Source organism: Limulus polyphemus, unplaced genomic scaffold (genome assembly GCF_000517525.1).
Source record: "Limulus polyphemus unplaced genomic scaffold, Limulus_polyphemus-2.1.2 Scaffold324, whole genome shotgun sequence".
Classification (NCBI taxonomy): Eukaryota; Metazoa; Arthropoda; class Merostomata; order Xiphosura; family Limulidae; genus Limulus; species Limulus polyphemus.
The window spans coordinates 390056-399587 of record NW_013665934.1 but is presented as its reverse complement, the minus strand read 5'-3'; the positions used below and the strand labels follow the sequence as shown (position 1 = coordinate 399587).

The 9532-nt window shown below is 33.3% G+C and overlaps 1 protein-coding gene across 1 annotated transcript in view; it reads right to left on the bottom strand.

Moving 5' to 3' along the window:
• Positions 1–8259, bottom strand: part of LOC106457388 (teneurin-m-like) — a 229851-nt gene extending 221592 nt beyond the window's left edge. Inside the window, exon 1 of the mRNA XM_022383293.1 lies at positions 7949–8259. The gene's annotated coding sequence lies outside the window, so the exon portion shown is untranslated. The remainder of the gene's footprint in view (positions 1–7948) is intronic.
• Positions 8260–9532: the final 1273 nt, after the last annotated feature.

Genomic DNA, 9532 nt, shown 5'->3' with positions numbered 1-9532 from the left:
TATCACAGCTGATGTAGTCGCTCAGATGAGTTAGCAGCGAACTATCACAGCTGATGTAGTCGCTCAGATGAGTTGGCAGCGAATTATCACAGCTGATGTAGTCGCTCAGATGAGTTGGCAGCGAATTATCACAGCTGATGTAGTCGCTCAGATGAGTTGGCAGCGAATTATCACAGCTGATGTAGTCGCTCAGATGAGTTAGCAGCAAGTTTCATTTTTAATTATGTGTATATAATTTTATTAAGCTTTAAGTTTTAAACTTAATATTCATCACCGGAAAACACACCATTTCTTAAAAATATTTGCAAACATGGCTTCATTTGCAAATATTTTAATTAAAAACGTTATTCTTAGTTTATGTTTTTATTACCACTATCATGTTCAAGCCTACATTCTTACTTTATGTTTTACTGCCACTATCATATTCAAGCCTACATTCTTAGTTTATGTTTTTATTACCACTATCATGTTCAACTTACATTCTTAGTTTACCTTTTTATTACCACTATCATGATCAAGCCTCCATTCTTAGTTTATGTTTTTATTACCACTATCATAATCAAGCCTACATTCTTAGTTTATGTTTTTATTATTTAACTGTCATGTTCAAGCCTACATTATTAGTTTATGTTTTATTTCAACAATCATGTTCAAGCTACACATGTTCTTACAGCATGTTACAGAAAAAAAGAAAGTTTATATGCGAGTTATTAATTTGGACAATACAGTTACCATTGCTTGTGTGTGTTGTATGTGTGTTTTCTTATAGCAAAGGCCTGTTGTATCCAGGGAGGGAAATCTAACCCCAGATTTTAGCATTGTAAATCCGAAGACTTACCGCTGTCCCACCGGGGGGGGGGGGGGACATTACCATTGGCCAAAAAAAAAGTACGTAATATTATCAGGTTGATACTTTCAGAAATTACTTATTGTAATTCATTGTAATGAAGTTTGCTTAGAAATACTCAAATTTGTCGGTTTTGTTTTTAAACAGAATAAAGTTTACAAGCTTTTTTTTTTAACACTTGTGTTTTTCTATATTTTTTCTTGCAATAAAAAGTATGGTATTAGATGACCATATTTTTTATATATATAAGCAACAACGACAGAAGTTACGAAAGGATTGAGCTGGACTGCAAACAAAATAATGTAAAAAAAAAGAGTACAGGTTGAAGAATAACGTACACTAGGAAAACTGAGAACAGATTTGTTCCCGTTATTTAGTGTTAGCACCGATGAAATATGAAGGGGAAGACTATGTAAATTTTGTACAGTTTTGGTATGCTATACAGCTTCATCTTGTCGTCTGGGACTTAGATTCGGTACTTTGTTACAACTGTGGTTCTCTCGAAACTGGAGTAAGCAGAAAACAAAACGATATGATGGCTTAAAGCATGCAGTAACACCAAAACATTTCGATGTTAAACCGTGGTCTGACGCCAAATGTTCACATTCTTTTTTTTTTTCTCATACACTCCATCTTTTCTCATGTCATTTGAATAAAGTTTGTTTGTTTGTTTTAGCGCAAAATTACACAGTGGTTTGTTAGTTGTAATTTCGCACAAAGCTTCACAATGGGCGGCTATCTGTGCTCTGACAGGGAAGGGGAACGACAAAGTTACTCTACTCCCGTTTATTGTTGTTGTCTAATTTCAGATGATCCCTTAGTTAATAACAACGAATTGAACATTGTTTTATCATCACACCAGGTAATTTATATACAAAAAAGTATTAAAATACAATATTCAAATTTATTGACGCTCTGCTAGGAGTCTCTGTACAAACTCTCAAAATGTTAAAAGAAAAAAATTTATTTAGAAATTATGATTTTTCAAAGAATTTAACGCGGAAAGGAATAATGGTCTTGATGATTTACCTTGGAGTGAGGAACTTTAGTTTTCAAAGAATGTTACAGTTAGAAAACAGGATTCAATACCTAAATAACATCATGTCATTCAATACTGTAGTGCACTGAAACTCAGACCAAAATTATTTGGTGTACATGAGAATCAGATTTTCATCTGTCCTTCACCCCCACAACCAAAAAAAAGAGGGGGCCACAAATGACTTACGCCAAGAGACCTACTAACTTTGTTATATAAAAGTTCCTCGTGAATGTTTTTAAAATTTTTGCAGCGATGTATCTAAATCTCGTCATGTTACACTTTCTTCTCTCTACGTTTCCCAAAACGTGTAATCTTTCTTCAATGACGTCAGCAAGTAAGACTTCATTCCTACGTTTGGATGAAGATGTATTTTAAACCAATTTGAGATGGTTTATAATAAAAAAATTAGAGCTTTTTGTATAAGAAGTCAAATTCTGGAAGTTATCCCCAAGAGATAAAGCAACACGCAATAACCCGCCACGTTGATGTAAAGATCGATCAAACATGATCCAGAATCCAGAACTTCATATCATTGTAGGTAAAATCGTTTTTCACAACCAAAATAGTTAGAAGAAAGTTATATTAAACACAAGGTATTATGAAAATCAGACTGTAGAAGTGCAGGGATTTAATAAAAGGAACAGTCTCTCGATGGATCAGCGGACATTTTGTGGACTTACTAAAATACGGGGTTCGATTCCTCGCGGTGGACAAATGGCAAACAGCTCAATGGCTGGCTGTCAGCTAGGATAAATAAACAAGAGTAAGGGTATTATTTTGTTTTGCTTGTTTGTAGTTAAGCACAAAGCTACACAATGGACTATCTGTGCTCTGCTCGCCACGGGTATCGAAACTCGGTTTTTAGCGTTGTAAGTTCGTAAACATACAGCTGTGCCACGGGGAAGCACATAGGTATCAAGATTGACCAATTAGATTTCTATTAATTTCACGAAATAGTTGCCTAATAAGACCGAGCTATATATACATGTTCATGCATAAACTGTAAAATATGTTCCATAACGATACTTAGATATGAAACTTAAATGGGTGGGAAAATTAAGTACCATTAATTCAAAATAACTGGTAATTTTTATGAGAAGAAAAGTATGGAATATGTTTTGTATTTTTCTCTCCTTTCACAAAAAAACAATATAATTACTCCCCCAAGTTGTTTGATATTACAGCGAATGTAGATATATTAACAAAATGGGGCGAAAACAATGAATCACTTTCGAAAACAAAAATAGATATAATTAGTAACATAGGAAATGTGTACATTAACATCAAACGCAAAAACTGGAATAAACCCTCTCTTTATTCCAGTGGAGATTATCCAGCCTTTAGATTTCAAGTCGATATTGTTCAACCTGGTCTGAAACATGAAAACACTCAAAAATCAATATCTTGATTGAGCGTAATAAACGGCCACACATTCATATAACAGTTTAATTTTGAGACTCGAACTTGGAAGAAGTTGGTTCTAAGCCGTATTTCATCCTATTTCTGAAGTATAAGAGCCCTATGTTACGGTAGCAGTTAAAAATTACATGTTAGAGCTTCATAGTAAGATGTATAAGAAAATACGATAAAAACAAACACGAAAGCCCTGATAGAATACTTTTACATTTATATTACTTCTGGAGCTTTCACATGTCATTAATCAGTTAGGTTGTTGTTTCTGTTACTTAGTAGTACGTTGACATTTCATGTTGTCTATCAAGATTACTTAACACTTATTTAATCAATATACGTTGATACATTTTGAAACACCGTTTTTATAACATACAAATTGCCAAAAAGAGATTCCTATATGTGTATAGTCGAGATATCTCTGTTCTACAGATCACACATTGAGATATCTCTGTTCTACAGATCAAACATTGAGATATCTCTGTTCTACAGATCACACATTGAGATATCTCTGTTCTACAGATCAAACATTGAAAACACATTGAGATATCTCTGTTCTACAGATCACACATTGAGATATCTCTGTTCTACAGATCACACATTGAGATATCTCTGTTCTACAGATCACACAATGAGATATCTCTGTTCTACAGATCAAACATTGAGATATCTCTCAGAGATATATCAATGTTTGATCTGTAGAACTTCTACAGATCAAACATTGAGATATCTCTGTTCTACAAATCAAACATTGAGATATCTCTGTTCTACAGATCACACATTCTCCCTCTACTAAATTATTTTCAAATTCGACAGTTTCGACACCCAAAATACAGGACCATGAGAATAAATGAATAAAAACCTAAACAAAGTGATATTTTCACACACATATACACACACACACATTTTTATATGTGATGTGTGTGTGTATATATATATATATATATATGTTTACAGTATGTATATATTTTTTGTGTATTCAGCATAAATATATTTATTTATGTATTCAGTTCTGTACGCTAATGTTTAATATTTACTAAAAGTTTACGTGTTTGCACATTTGCTATAAAGAAGGTGGTTTTAAGAAAACTATTGTATTAAATATATTGATAGTTTTGGGTTTGTGGCATCTAAAATGCTGTTTGAGTCTATAGTTTTGTACTTTAATTTCCTTTCACAGCATATGAAAAAATATTTGTTGGGGAAGGTTTTACAGATAGGACTATCAGATATGACACTCCTATTTCACCTTTAACTCTATCATGACTTATAATGTTGATAACGAGGAACCCACATTTTAGAAAATAAACGTTTTCAGACGGCTTGACTGGGTAATGAAATAACTTTGTCATGAATGTACGACGTTTCGACAAGATTTTGTCACCCAGAGTATGAAAAAATCTTGTCGAAACGTCGTAATAAAGTTTTTTTTATTACCCATTCATGCCGTCTCAAAACTTTTATAATACAATGTACTCATATACAATGGTATCAGCCATGATTGCTAACCGCTATACTCTTAATAGTAAATCCATTCATTCCATTAGGCTAGTTAAGCCTTGAATGTTATATAATGGTGCTGTAATATCCGAGACAAATATAGTTTTTCCTTGGCTAAAGCCAGAATAATAGCTTTCCAAAAAGTTCTGATGCCAATCTGTCTTTTATGTTTTCAAGAATGTGTTACTATGATTGTATGAGTGATTTGATTTTAACCAAAAGAAAAAAAAATTAATTCTGAAATTCATTCAATAGTTTAAAAACGGAACATATCTGAACCTTATTTTATCGTATTTGTAATGCTGAAAATTATAGTTTATGTTGTGTGTTACACACAACATAGTTTGCGTACATGAATTATAATGTTAAACTAAATGCTCAACTCCCGAAATTTCTTTAGTCGCCTTGAATATTAATAAACCGTTTGACAATATTTAACGTTTTTTGCTCAATCCACCTTTCCTTTCTGCGGACACAGTAAATTATTTTCAAGTTGCTAATTATATATCGTAAAATTTCAAAATAATTTCTTAAGCAGCATTAGACTTCTATTGTTAATAAAGTTTCCAGTCAACATTGGGTTTAAAAATGGGTATAAAGAGCTTTAAAGTTTTTGCTTGTTGCCTCACTTAATCAATCTTTAGGTTTCGTATTAATGCCTTAAACTTACAGTTTCCCTTAATGAATAAAACTTGTATTATGCCGTTTTTTTTCTTGACAAATATTATCACCCAAACTAGATTTACCCTGAATCGTGTCCGTTCAGTCAATATCACTGCCACTGTCATATGATTAGTCATATGTCTGAATTGCTCTTATAGAATTTGATTTAATTTAAAATGTTGAGTCTGTGTTGTTGTTTCTTAAATCAAAATGGCTACCACCAGCGTTTGTATACGGCTCTTTATAATAATAGGTGTTCACCATCTACTCCAAATGTTGACCGATCTCTTCAATCTTACAAAGAAAGCAGGTTAAACATTTTAAACAATGGAATCCGACCAAAAGTCAACAATCACCTCTTATTTTGACATCATTACGTACGATCAAAGAGAGCTCGTGAACTGTGAATAATCGACAGGAAATAACTAAAAGTCGAACGAAAGTGATATGAAACTTCCTAGAGTAAGCGAGTTAATCTGTTGGAGTTTTCTAAAGAAGAAAATCTGTCTATTTATCTATCTGTCTTAATCATGTTTACTTAAAAGGATTACCAGAACGTGTAGAACGTTTCACACAAACCCGAGAACTGTGGCCCTAGGTAATTTTAACTAACCTTGGAAGGTTCATTACGGAAATAAATATGTTTTTATGTTATCGCAAATGAAAACTATTTACAGTATTTTCTATATATCTTGGATGATGCGGTAAGCCAATTTATCTGCTTCTTATAAAAAGTGGCAACTAAGCATACTCACCGGTTAAATTTGGGCAGCTAAGCATACTCGCCGGTTAAATTTGGGCAGCTAAGCATACTCACCGATTAAATTTGGGCAGCTAAGCATACTCGCCGGTTAAATTTGGGCAGCTAAGCATACTCGCCGGTTAAATTTGGGCAGCTAAGCATACTCACCGGTTAAATTTGGGCAGCTAGCATACTCGCCGGAGAACAAAATATCTATTTAGAAATACAATTTTACGATCTTAAAGATTATGTTGAGCTTGCAAAGTGTTACAAGTGATACCTAGACTTCTATTTATGTATATTACACTGACTCTTAACCCTAACATTACGTTCAAACCAACAATCGTGCAACAAAAACAATAGCAAATGTTTAACTGTTAACCATGCAACATTCTTCATAAAAGATGATGCATTACATTCTAGAAATTAATGTGACCAATACATAAATACACGTGTGACGGCTAAGTATTATCCCATTCTCTAAAACAAGAAATATCTTAACATTGCACTTGATAAAAAAAAAGGGTATTTTTTATTTTCTCACAGTTTCACAAACTTTTGTTGTTTTTAATGTTTTGTATTTAAAATAGCACCATAGATTACGCCAGTATTTTCTGGACTTGTAAACATATTTTATAATGAATATCAATGTTAGCATTAAAATTCCAGCTCGTGATTATAGGTTTACAATGAAACTACCATTTAATATCTATAATAGATATAATAAATAGCTTAGAGCATAAATATTATAACTGTAAAGAAGTTTTTAAGTGTATGAATCCTACCGATTTGTGCTATTCTCCTAACCACTAAATGTCGTGCGTACTATGTAGTAGTTCTCTTAAAGGTCTATTTTCAACTGATCGTTAAGAGAAACAGATAAAACTTCCAATGAGAACGTACAGTTGGTATCAATCTCTAAATATGTAATCTAACTGTTTGTAAGATAATAAATAGAGATAGGCTCAGGTTCAGATAATAATCGTATGGTTCGTACGTACAGTTGGTATCAATCTCTAAATATGTAATCTAACTGTTTGTAAGATAATAAACAGAGATAGGCTCAGGTTCAGATAATAATCGTATGGTTCGTGAGCAATAAGAAGAAAATCTAGTTACATTATTATCAAACGTTCCACAACTTAGAATGGCTGCAATGTCCTTTCTGTATTCAAGACGTCTCTAGATATAGTGTTAAGAGAGGAGTGTATAGTTCGCGAAATGGAAATATTGATTCCGACATGGTAAGGTTTGCAACTGGAGACATACATTTCGATAAATACGAGTTATTATACGACACGTAACCTTACAGTGGCACCATTTCTTCCAAGTGCCGAGGATTCCATGAATATGAATGTACCTAACTGCCAAATTATCCTGCTAGGTATGTATTAGCAAGTTGTTGTTTTTTTGTCAAACATACGGTGCTGAGGATGATAGTTAACAAGAAAAATAACCGTATCAGCTACCGACGTCTCCTCTGAAGCATTAACTGATACTTTCAGTTAGCTTTTCAGCTCAGAGAGATGTTCTTCTTGATTATTAACGTCGATTCTATTACGATATAAAACTGCTTTTTTGTTGACGTCATGTATTATATAGAAGAGATTACTGTTATATTAATAAAATGGTGAAACGTAGGTTCAACAATGGAAACATTATATATATATATATATATATATACTGTTATATTGACTAAACAGAAATGCATGCAACTTGTGACAGAAAAACTGAAAGCTTTCCTCACCTGTGATCCAGCCAGAACTTGCTGGAATCTACTTCTGAGGATCAAAGTATGGACTAGATCTGGCGTGATGAGACAAATGTCGCTCTTACTTGTAGTGTAAAAAAAGAGTCGCAAGAAGAATTCTACCTTGGTTTCGCCAGAACTAGTTCAGATACAGCTGTTTCTCAGCTTGTATGGCCACTATATAACACAGCGTCTGCTTTAGATCTGTCGGTATTGCCTACTGAAGTTCTAAAGGAAGGCGTTGCAAGGTAGTGTCACATCGATGTTCGCGTCCTGTGCCATACTACAGAGGCTACTGATGTGCAAAGCATGATGGGAGAGTTGGTTCTCGACGACTACCTTCCGGGGAGGAGGTTATCGATCCGCATGGCTAGGGCAGTTCATATTTTCGGATTACACTATCCAGGTGTCGCTTTAGTCCACTGCTACTTGCAGACTGTTGCCAAGGCAGAATTGAGTAGATTAGAATTTAGCTGAGGTAAAATTTACATTTTAAGACCGCATTTTGTTTCTTTCGTATAGATTTCTTAAAAGAAATAAGTCTTCCTAAACTTTTACTAATAAAAGTTAAAATATTAATTTGTAATACGTGGTGAAAAACTATTATCAGACATTGATTGTTTGTTTTATGTTACCTTACACGCAATTTACTAAAATGTTTTTTTTTTAAAGCAAAAGAGGAAAAACGTATAACTTGATGTAGAAAAACATATTTTATTACTTGATATTCAACAGCTCGTTTGAGTTTTCTCCTACAATTTACGTTTTCATATTCAAATGCAGTAAACAGTATACTGTGCTGGTGCACTCTGTAATAGAATGTGTTATTCGAGCGTTTCGAATTGCATATTTTAATAGACTCACTGCACGAATGATAAGTAAGGAAAATAAATATATATCTGAAAGAACAACCCTTCTGTTGAACATTTAAGCCAGCTATTGGTACTCTGACATATCAAACCCGTTGTGCTAAGTTTAACATTTGAAGTAATAGTGTTAGACTCGATGCAGCCTTAGAGCAGCCCTGCCTAAAATGCATGAGCTGAAAAACAAAAACAGTGTTCAAGCTGATTTGATCACGTGAGTAAATTTTATGCGTGTTCTTGGCTTTTATTTCCTGGGTTAAAACAAGCAAGTACGAAGCATTTAAGTGACTTGTTACAATTTCTATTATATAACAACTAATTAGAGCGTTTACTTCTTGTAAAACAAAATAATGAGAATACAGTTACTTATATCGATAAACAAAAGAAAAGAACGAGCTAAAACTTCAAGTTCCTGTGGTTGTTGTTTTAGTAGACTCTATGTGATAAATATTAATATCTGATATTAATATATATGTACGGTTCATTGTAACTGTCCATTTTTAACCTTTTGACCGTGATGTGCAACTGAAGTATTTGAATTTCCTTATAACATACAGAAAAAACGTGAAAGGCAAAACATACCCTGCGTAATGTGTTCCTCTTACCACTTAGTGGTCATGCAGTAAAGTAAGCTAACCATTTAGTGCAGTATGTACGTATGTATAAAACGAAAATTTGGTTAGGACGTTTTTAATACATAGTTTCTTCTTAATTA